The sequence below is a fragment of the Hibiscus syriacus genome, unplaced genomic scaffold (assembly GCF_006381635.1).
Source record: "Hibiscus syriacus cultivar Baekdansim isolate YM2019G1 unplaced genomic scaffold, ASM638163v2 tig00110053_pilon, whole genome shotgun sequence".
NCBI lineage: Eukaryota > Viridiplantae > Streptophyta > Magnoliopsida > Malvales > Malvaceae > Hibiscus > Hibiscus syriacus.
The window spans coordinates 1,223,091-1,235,079 of record NW_024062577.1 but is presented as its reverse complement, the minus strand read 5'-3'; the positions used below and the strand labels follow the sequence as shown (position 1 = coordinate 1,235,079).

At 34.3% G+C, this 11,989-nt stretch overlaps 1 pseudogene; it reads left to right on the top strand.

The window, feature by feature from the left end:
- Window positions 1-81: 81 nt before the first annotated feature.
- On the top strand, window positions 82-8,208 carry LOC120214111 (annotated as a pseudogene).
- The last annotated feature ends 3,781 nt before the right edge of the window (window positions 8,209-11,989 follow it).

The window sequence follows — 11,989 nt, the reverse complement described above, 5'->3', positions numbered from 1 at the left end:
CTCCGCATGCAGTTCCTCGTGTAACTAAAACTTATTACTGATTTATAAGAATTTGCATAAATCTCAATAAACCATGTTGTCATGGTTGGATACATGCAGGGAATCAATGGATATGTTCAAAGGTATTACACCTGCATCCATCAGCTTCAACGGGACTTCTCCCTTTTACGACTATCAACGTAACGATGACGAGGCTTCCGTTCTCGGTAAAGCACTCCTTCTGAAACAACTTTAAATGAACAAGTGTCGATATCTACTCTTCCGGATCCACTGCAAGGAGTATCTTTCCATGAATCAATACCATCAATGAAGCAGCGTTCATTTACACAAGCAGTTGTCAATGGTTTTCTTCACGTAGGAATCAACGTTCTGTCCGGCATAGGACTCCTTACAACTCCTTATGCTGTTAAAGGGGGGTGGATGAGTTATACTCTGCTCATTATATTTGGTTTCGTTGCCTGTTACACTTAGATTTTGTTAAAGAGATGCTTAGAGGAATAAAAATCTCCTGTCCGGAATTGTGTCCCTACTCTAATTTTTTAACACATTTATCTTAATAAATTTCTTTAAACGTTGTTTGTTTTAATATTAATGGTTTGATGTTTTTCTTATATTAAGTTGTAATTTATATTTTAAAATTTATTTTAAAATTTCAATTGTATAAAAACTAAATGACAATAACAATAATAATAAATAGAAAATCAAATCAAGTAATAATACCATTTTATAATTATAAATATATTTTAAATATAATATATTTTATTTACGTTAATTTTTTATTTAATGTTACTTATAATATTTTATATAATCATTTTTTAAATTCTAATTATATAAAGATTAAAAAGTCAATACCAACATGGGTTGGTTCAAGTGGTAAGCAGTTTGATATCGCTTAAGTAATATCTCGAGTTCGAGTTCTTGTGTGTGATGTGGGTCGGTCCGGATTAGTAAAACCTTAGAACCAATAATAAAAATAAAAATATTAAATATAATGATATTGATTTTTTATTTACATGTTTACACAAGATAAAACAAAATTATTTTTTATTATTATAATAACGAGGAGTAAAAATGTAAGAATTATTTTTATTTTATAATTTAATTTGGATAAATTACACCATTTCTCACTAAACTATACTCTCTCCTATTTTACTCTATGTACTTTCAATTTTTCAGTTTACTCACTGAATTTTTGAATTGCTCCTGTTTTGATCACTCTGAATTATTTTATTATTATTTGTGTATTACTTGACATTTTATTATTATTATTATTATTATTATTATTATTATTTAATATAATATAATTGAAAATATAAAATAAAAACATAAGGTGGTAGGATGCTACCACCTCCTACCACCAGCCACCGTCGATTGTTGTCTTCGCCTCGAAACCTTGAGTCCGAATCTGACCTTCATTTTGTCGGAACATGCTCCAAAGTCCACGAATTGGAGATTGAAAGTGAGAAACTGAAATGTTTCAATCAAGATTCATGGGTTTTGGGACATTTTATGATAAAGTAACCACCAGATTCGGGCTCAGGGGGCCAAAACAAATCGACCCATGAAATTTAGGATCGAACGACCACCATCTACGACGGTCGTCGATAGTCGACGATGGTGTCCGACCACCTTCTATTTTTATTTTATATTTTCAATTATTTTTATATTAAATAATAAGAAAGAAATACCATGTCATACATAAATAATAATAAAATAATTCAGAGTAATCAAAACAAGAGCAATTCAAAAGTCCAATGAGTAAATAGAAAAATTGAAAGTACAATGAGTAAAATAGGATAAAGAGTATAGTTTAGTGATGAACGGTGTAATTTACCCATTTAATTTTATATTACGAGTCAACATTTAATCTTAATCATGTTTTATTTTCAAAATTTAAATATATAATTAACTGATTCTCTTAAATTTGATGGATTAATTTTTTTATCTATAATAATTAAACTTAATTTGTATGTTCAATTTCAAATTTAACTATTGTGTTTTTATTCAAATTTAAACTAAGACTTTTAGAACTAATTAAAAAAATAGAAAATATAAAGACTCTTTTAGTCTTATGAATTAATTGATTACTTGATTTTAAATATATTATATTTAAAATATATTTATAATTATAAATTTAATGATTACTTGATTTGATTTTCTATTTATTATTTATTTTTATTATCTTTTATTTTTATACAATTGAAATTTAAAATAAATTTCAAATTGTGATTATAAGTTCAAATTGTAATTATAAATTTTATGATTATTTGATTTGATTTTTCTATTTATTATTTATTATCTTTTATTTTTATACAATTGAAATTTAAAATAAATTTTGTTTTCGGTGTAACCGGTCGCTTCATTATAGATCTAAGTGTGATTATAAGTTCAAATTGTGTACAACTTTTGTTTGCAATTGCATTGACAGAGACACTAACACTAGACACTTCGATTTCAATTAATGAAATGCAGGTTATTAGAGTATATCAACTTCAGCTTGTAATCTTTATAGCTTATAGTTGATTAGTTATCAGCTTGTAGTTAGTTTGTTTATTATCAGTTAGTTAGTTGATTTGTTAGCAGTAGTTTTTTTGGTTAGTCAGTTAACTTTATAGTTGTATATAAACCAGTATGTGATCCTTCTTGAATACAAGAAAGCATTACTCATTTTACAGCTTCTTCGATTGTTATATGGTATCAGAAGTTTGTTTCTTTTCTCCCACGCTTCATCATGGCTGATTCATTGAATGATAGTTTCGACAATGGGGTAAATCCCTATTACTTGCATCAGTCTGACAATCCTGGCATGATATTGGTGAGTCGGTTGCTTTCCAATGATAATTTTCATAGCTGGAAAAGGTCAATGATGCTTGCCTTATCTGCCAAGAACAAGCTTGGATTTGTTGATAGTTCAATTCAAGCTCCTGATCCTTCCATGGTAAACCAGTTCAACGGTTGGACAAGAGCCAATAATTTGGTCAATTCTTGGCTTCTCAATTCAGTCTCCAAAGACATTGTTGCAAGTTTGTTGTATCACACAACTGTTGCTGAGATATAGAAAGATTTAGTTGATCGTTTCCAGCAAGCAAATGGACCACGTTTATTTCACTTAAAGAAACGTTTATACGAGCTCGTGCAAGATAAGTTGTATGTAAGGAATTACTATACTCAGTTGAAAATTGTTGGGATGAACTGTGTTCAATTCGACAGTTATACAGTTGCCTCCAATGTAATTGTGGAGGAGTGCAACGTATACTTACTGAACAGCAGAAAGAACAAGTAATTCAATTCTTAATGGGGTTAAATGAGTCTTATGCTCATATAAGGGGACAAATTCTTTTAATGGGTCCCTTTCCTCCCATTTCAAAAGTTTTTTCTTTGATTGTTCAAGAAGAGAATCAACGAAATATACAATCTTCTCATCCTATTTCCGAGCCAACCTTTGTTGTTAAGTCTCATCCCGATACTAATACTCGCAAAAATAGACCCTTGTGCAGCTATTGTAACCTCCTTGGCCATACAAAAGACAGGTGTTACAAAATGATCGGTTATCCACCTGGCTACAATTCCAAGAATTGGTCCTCTTCGACTTCTTCTCGTGGTAAGAGTTCTCAAGCTATTCATATCAACTCTGTTGTATCTCAGCAAAGCTCTCCTGTAGTCACTGAAGCCTTTACTCCTGAGCAATGTCAGTAATTGATTGCCATTCTCACTTCCCAGTTACAATCTGCATCATCCTTGGATATTTCTTCTACTTCGATCAATACTTCCATGCAAGGTAAGATCATATCACACATAAATGCTTCTGGTGTTGGAATATCTGACTACTGGATTTTAGACTCGGGAGCTTCAAGACATATATGTCATTCAAGAAACAATTTTGAATCATTATTTCCTATAACGAGCTGCTCAGTCACCTTACCTAATGGATCCATCATCTCAGTCAGTTTTGCAGGCACAATTCGATTTTCATCTGATTTTGTTTTGCATGATTTATTGTTTGTTCCAAAATTTCAATTCAATTTTCTTTCAGTCAGTGCATTGCTGAAATTCTCTGACCTTAGTGTGTTGTTTTGTAAAACAAACTGCCTAATTCAGGACCTTCATCGAGTGATTGGGAAGGGTGAATTGGTTCAAGGACTTTACTTGTTGCAGATGTCTTCATTCAGATATAATATTTCTTGTAATAATGTTTCTAGTAGTTTATCTAGTGACTGGCACAACAGATTGGGCCATCCTAGTCTCCTTGTCATGCATCTCCTCAAGGATGTTTTACTTTTAAAGAATGTAAAGATAAAAGAATCTTGTCAAGTTTTCCCATTGGCCAAGCAACAAAGGTTGTCATTTCCAGTCTCTTCTTCTTATACTACACGATTGTTTGAGTTAGTTCATTGTGATATATGGGGACCTTACAAACACAAAAAATATTCTGGACAGGCTTCATTTCTAACCTTGGTTGATGATTTCTCACGATCTACCTGGGTTTATTTGCTACAGCATAAATTTGATGCCAACGTCATTATACCCGCCTTTATATCAATGGTTAAGAAATAATTCGAAATTGACATAAAATCATTCAGGACTGATAACGCTCCTGAGTTAAAATTCACTGAGTTATTCACTAACTTGGGTATAATGCATCAGTTTTCATGCGTGGAAACACCCCAACAAAATTCTATCGTTGAAAGAAAACATCAACATCTATTGGTTGTTTCTTGTGCTTTGTATTTTCAGTCAAATGTGTCAATCAAAATTTGGGGTGATTGCTTACTTACTGCAACATTTCTAATCAATAGACTTCCATCACCTGCCTTGAATAACAAATCCCCTTATGAAGTCTTACATGGTCATCTACCAGATTACAACAGGTTTCGAGCTTTTGGTTGCCTTTGCTTTTTTTCCACTTTGAAGTCTCAACGGGACAAATTTTCAGCTCGAGCTTTGCCTGGGGTATTTCTTGGATATCCTCTAGGTGTCAAGGGATATCGCGCTTATATGTTGCAAAGTAAGAAGATTATGATTTCTAGAAACGTGGTATTCCATGAAGGGTTATTTCCTTTTCAAAATGCAAGATTGTCTAACAATTCTGTTTATATTTTCAGGATTTTTGCTTGCCAAAGGTTGTAAATGGCACGTTCAATACTCCACACGTGCATGAAATTCAATAAATTCCTCTTGAACACGCTGACTTGAATGGTGGAGCTTCTCTTGGCTCTAATAGCTCAACTGGTGATGCTCTCCTGGGCTCTACTGATTCAAATAACAATGCTTCTCTTGAGCATACTGAATCACACGCAGATGTTTCTTTAGAACCTACTGCCTCGACTAATGAAATTTCAATACCAATTCGACGTACCTCTCGCACCATTCAGAAACCTTCATACCTTCAGCATTATTATTGCAATAATGCTTTCTTAAAATGTTTATATCCCATCGAAAGTTTTGTTTCTTTTTCAAAACTTTCCACCGAGTATGGAGCATTTGTTGTAAATATCTCGACTGTTGATGAGCCCTCTTATTATCATCAAGCTATCAAGTCTTCAACTTGGAGAAATGCTATGAGTGATGAACTTCGAGCCATGGAAGAGCTTGGAACATGGACCATTGTTCCATTACCCACTGGAAAGAGTGTTGTTGATTGCAAATGGGTCTATCGAGTGAAGTATAATACTGATGGCTCGATTGACCGGTGTAAAGCCAGACTGGTTACTAAGGGCTTCACACAAATTGAAGGCATTGACTACATGGACACTTTTTCACCTGTTGCAAAAATGACCTCATTTCAAGTCCTTCTTTCCCTTGCAGCAACACGAAACTGGCACTTGTTACAATTAGATGTAAACAATGCCTTTCTAAATGGCACATTAGATGAGGAAATTTACATGAAACTACCTCTCGGATACAAGTCTGAGCTCAAACGATCTAACATGGTTTGCAAGCTTCACAAATCTATTTACGATCTGAAGCAAGCATCCAGACAATGGTTCACTACATTCTCGAACGTTGTTATTCAACTTGGTTTTTAGCAATCTCCATTTGAACATTATTTGTTCACAAGGGGTTGTGGCAGTGGATTAATTGCTCTTCTTGTCTATGTAGATGACATCGTTTTGGCTGGGGAAGATCTACAAGCTCTCCATAAAATACAAAGCCTTTCACAAAAGCACTTCAAACTAAAGGAGTTGGGGCCCCTGCGTTATTTCCTAGGCTTTGAAATTGCTAGGAATAACTCTGGAATCATTCTATCCTAGATGAAATATGCATTACAATTACTAGTAGATACAGGATGCTTGGGTACCAAGCCAGTCGAATCACCAATGCTTTTGTCCTCAAAGATGAGTGTAAATGAAGGAGAATTACTTCCTGATCCCCAGGAGTATCGTCGATTAATAGGTCGTTTGTTGTACTTGACTAATACTAGGCCAGATATTGTCCATATTGTCCATTTGCTGAGCCAGTTTGTATCTTCACCTCGCCTGCCTCATATGATTGCATTAAAGCATCTTCTGGCATATATTAAAAGTTCTCCTGGTCTTGGTTTGTTTTTCCTAGTTCAATCTACTAACCACTTGAGCATATTTGTTGACTCGGACTATAGTTCCTATCCCGATACAAGACGCTCCACAACTGGGTTTTGTGCCTTTTTTGTAACAATTTGGTATCCTGAAAATCAAATAAACAAGCTGTCGTTAGTCGATCTTCCTGCGAGGCTGAATATCAAGCTATGGCCATGGCTACATGTGAATTAGTTTGGCTCGTTTCTTTGCTCTCTTCATTTCATATGGATGTTGGTTTTGCAAGATTATATTGCGATAATCAGGCTGCAATCAACCTTGCAACTAATCAAGTGTTTCATGAGAGAACAAAGAATATAGAAGTTGATTGTCACTTTGTACGAGACAAAGTGAAAGCAGGTTTTTTGAAGTTGTTTCATGTCCGTTCCTCAGACCAGTTGGCTGACATTTTGACCAAAACTCTTCGGCCTCCTTTACATCGAGCTTTCATTGCCAAGCTAGGTCTCTTTAACATACACACACATCCAGCTTGAGGGGGGTATTAGAATATATCAACTTCAGCTTGTAATCTTTATAGCTTATAGTTGATTAGTTATCAGCTTGTAGTTAGTTTGTTTGTTATCAGTTAGTTAGCTGATTTGTTAGCAGTAGTTTTTTTGGTTAGTCAGTTAACTTTATAGCTGTATATAAACCAGTATGTAATCCTTCTTGAATACAAGAAAGCATTACTCATTTTACAGCTTCTTCGATTGTTATACAGGTAACTCTGTATGCATAATTATATGTAAGTACAATGATTTAAACTGTGCCTTAAAGATTAAACTGTGCCAATAATCTGCAGGCTGTGGGCGTTGAGTACGTAATAATCATAAGCGACAACCTGTCCACGATTTTCCCGAACCCCATCATACATATTGGTGGAATATATCTTAATGCTCATCAAATATTTGCTATCATAGGAATTCTCATTGTTCTGCCAACTGTTCATCTTCGAGACCTTAGTTTGCTGTCATACCTTTCAGGTTCGATTTCTCATCCTCCTTAAAGCCATGAGATTGCTGATCTTAATCTTTTGAAATGTTCAGTTGGTGGAGTAGGAGCATCAATTTTAGTGGCACTTTGCTTGTTATGGGTCGGGGCAGTCGATCAAATCGGGGTTCATTGAGCTGGAACTACTGTTAACCTCGCAAACGTACCCAATATTAAGTTGGTATATATATCTTTTGCTATGCAGGCCATACCCATACGGTAATTCCAAATATATATTCATCCATGAAAGAGCCTTCTGTTTTTCCACTTGTACTTATTATCAGGTAACATAAAATCACACCTTAATAAAATTTGGACAAAATTTCACATTCACTTTGTTAAACTTGTGTCTCAGCTTTATATTTTGTTGGTTCATCTGCAGTTGGGCAGCAATCTCAGGTTTTCTGATATTTGGTGGCTCAATTGAATCTCAGTTCACATTAAACATGCCAATAAAATTTGGACAGTGGTATGTATATTCTTACTTCATTTTCATGCTTGTTCACGCACTTCCAAGACCTGAAAAATGGCAATTGTATTCCATAAGGTGATTATAACAATATCAAAGTATGCCTTGACATTCACTCCCATTGCATCGGGTCTAGAAGAACTCGTACCTTCGACATGGTCGATATCTTATGGTGTCAAGGACCGAATAGGCTGATAAGAGCGACTGAAAGACCTAATCCTGAGATGAAATCGTGGAAGAAGAGAAACTAGATTTTAGGTGATTAATATTAAAAACAAAGCTAATCCTAAAACCATCTCAATTGAATAACAAGAAATAAAAAATAAATTTAAAAGAAAATAACAATTACCTGCAGACTATAATCGGAGAAACACTTCTAATATTGTAATATGAAGCAAAACTTCCACTTGTTTATGGTAGACTTAGTAACCCTAAAGTAAATAAAAAATGAAGATGATTTTATAAAATGGAAAGTGTTGATTAAGGAAGTTGATAACTCCATTATGAATGAGGTGAAAATCCTGCTATGAATAAGGAAGAGGAAGTTTTATGGGAGGGAAGGTTAATTTTAATTGGAGGGAAGATGAAAATGTATCAGTTTAAAATTGTTAAGAAATAAATGAAAAAAAATATATAAAAAGTTATAAAATTTTAGGTAAATTAAAAATAATTTAAAATAGTAAAAAGTAATCTTTTTATAATTATTAAAAATTTATAAAATTAATTGTACTAAATTTTTTTTTAAATTCATAAAAAATAATTATTTTAATATAAAGTTTAATTCAATTCAGATATGTTTCTAAATTAGTACAAATAACATTGGAATGACAATAACAAAGACTTGTTTTGTTTGTACCCAAAAGTTAAAGTTTATTATCCTAGAAAAATCGAAACACATATATGCGTACGAACTTGAAATAATTGTATAATTTTATTTAGAGAAAATCGTCTCAGTGACCAAAAATGCCTTATAATATACGATTTTAACCAACTTTTTTTGGATTTGCCAAAATGACCAACAAAATCGCAACGCGAAATAAAAATCGCAACGCGATCCCCAGAATCGCAAATCAGTTTCCAAAATCGCAACGCGATTCTTGACAATCGCAATGCGATTTTCATATTCGCATTGCGATTTTCCATAATCGCAACGCGAATATGAAAATCGCAACGCGAACACATAAATCGCAACGCGTATCCGTAAATCGCAACGTGTATCCGTAAATCGCAACGCGTATCCGTAAATCGCAATGCGTATCCGTATATCGCAACGCGTATCCGTAAATCGCAACGATAATCCGTAAATCGCAACGAGAATCTGTAAATCGCAACGATAATCCGTAAATCGCAACGAGAATCTGTAAATCACAACACTGAAATTTTGGGTATATAACTACGCAACAGCAGCAAATCATAAACTAAATCCCTAAATCGCAACTCATTCCATCTCCATCTATCACTCTCTCCGGCGACATCCGTTCCTATATCCAACGACATCCTTCCCAATCCGGCAACAGGTTTTAGTTTCGCAGCTCGTCTGTTTAGTAAATTAATTTACAACCATGAAATCATCTAATGTTGATCATGTTTGGATAGATTTGTGTTTTGGAGGGTCATGGGATAATGTTCATGGTGTTTTACAATATATGCCTTTACCCATGAATCTTCAACTAAAATTGTCTTTACAAAAGTTAACTTATGAAACTCTAATGCTATGTGTTTCAAATAAATTGAATTTAGAGCCCCTAAGTGGATTTAGGCTATCTTATCAGAGAATGGTAAAGTTTATTTGTTAACCGACAATGAAGATGTTGAACGATTCATTGCTTACATTAGTGTTTCACAAGATGATGTTACATTGTATGTTGTTGAACCTAGAAGTAGTATTGTTGGGTCAGTAGCGGGTAGTAATCAACTAAGTTTTTCTCAAAACCCACAACCTTTCTCTAATCCAAATCCCAATCAACTTTCAGCACCAAATTCCGGTTTTCGTATTGACCAGTTAGACGATGATGAGCCAACAGAAAAAATTGTGAGTACTAGTCAGTATTCGAAATTTGGTCTTGGTCAATATCCGGACTTTGATATTGGTCAATACACGGATTTTGATGATGTTTCAGAAGAAGAAACAGACCCTGCGTGTAATGATTTTGATATTGGTCAATACCCGAATTTTGATGATGAAACAGCCGTTGCCGAAGAATGTATTGTTGATGATAATGAGGAGGAAGTTACGACTGTGAATGAACATGTTGAACATCCATTTGTAATTCATATAATCCTGAAGAAGAAAAAGAAGAAGAAAAAGTCCCCGAAGAAAAGAAAATGCCACGGGCGTATAACTGGAATATGCCAGAATTACTTCAGATACCGGAAGAAGAGTTGGTAAAGAAAGCAGTTGATTGTTACACAAAAGTTATTCGTATCAAGAAAGATAATTGTTTTGATACAAAGGAAGACTTGAAGATAGCTTTGTATACGAAATGTGTGGAAGATGGCTATCAACTAAAAGTTAACAAATCAAGCAAAGATCGTTTCGAAACAAGGTGTATGATTGACAAAAACTGTACGTGGCGTATGATTGCAAAGAGAATAAAAGATTGCGAAATGTTTCAAGTTAGGACTTTTATTGATAAACATACATGTTCAAGAACCCAAGTTTTTCCTCACCATAGACAGGCAAACAAAAAGGTGTTGGGTGGTTTTCTGGCTGAGTTAATGTTTTTGAATGGCAGGGTATATCGGGGACATGAAATTATGACTGACATGAATGCTCGGTTCAAGATTAGTATATCATATTCTCAAGCTTGGAGAGCCAAATGTTATGCCTTGGAATTGTTGAGGGGGTCGCCAGAAGCATCGTTTGCCCAATGCCGGCTTATTGTCACAATTTAAAGCTGAAAAACCCTGGGTCGGTAACTCATATCAAAACAGATAGAGATGGACGCTTTGAGTTGCTGTTTATCGCCATTGGTGCTACGGTTAGTAAATCAATATAATTTTGTTGACTCATTTTTGTTAGTTACATGCATTTCACATTTAAATGATTATATTCCTTGTGTATATTATTTTGTAGATTCGTTCGTTTATTACTTGCATGCGCCCAGTTATTATAGTTGACGGAGCACATTTGAAAGGTCGATACCTTGGAGTAAACTTATTAGCAGTAGCCATGGATGCTAACAATGGGATATTGCCAATAGCTTACGGGGTTGGAAAATCTGAAACCTCTGATTCATGGACATGGTTTATGGGGCATCTTAGGGATTGCATAGGTCCTATTAGCAATCTGACAATCATATCCGATAGGGCAAACTCAATTGACAACGCTATTAGAAGGTGTTTCCCAGATGCTTTTCATGGACTTTGTGGTGTTCATTTGTATAGAAATCTAAAATCAAGGTCTGCTGGTATAAAAAAGCACAAATGGACATACTGGAAGGCTGTAAAAGCTTATCGGGAAGTGGATTTCAATAAGCATATAAATTGTTTAAGACGTGTTTTGCCTCAGTGTGCTCAAACACTAGAAGATGTCGGGTTTGAAAGATGGTCAAGAGTACATCAACTTGGAGCAAGATATGGTTTCATGACGTCTAATAGTGCAGAATCAATCAACGCTCTAAGTCGTCATTCCCGGAAATTACCCATTACTATGTTAATGGAGTTTTTTCGAGCCTTTATTCAACAGTGGTACTACAAGAAAAGAAACCATGCAGGTATTATTTCTTTGAATTCGTAACTTATCATATTTATATATTTTACTAAGTATTGTTTATTTAAATTTACAGGAACATTGGAACATCGTGTTACACCATGGACTGAAAAAAAGATAACGAAACGTGTTGTGAAGTCAACGTCATGGAGAGTTGAACCATGTTCAAACACTTTGTTTCAAGTACTGGAAAATAACTTAAATGGGCTAGTCGATCTAAATGCAAAGACGTGTAGTTGTATGAAATGGCAAACATCTGGTTAT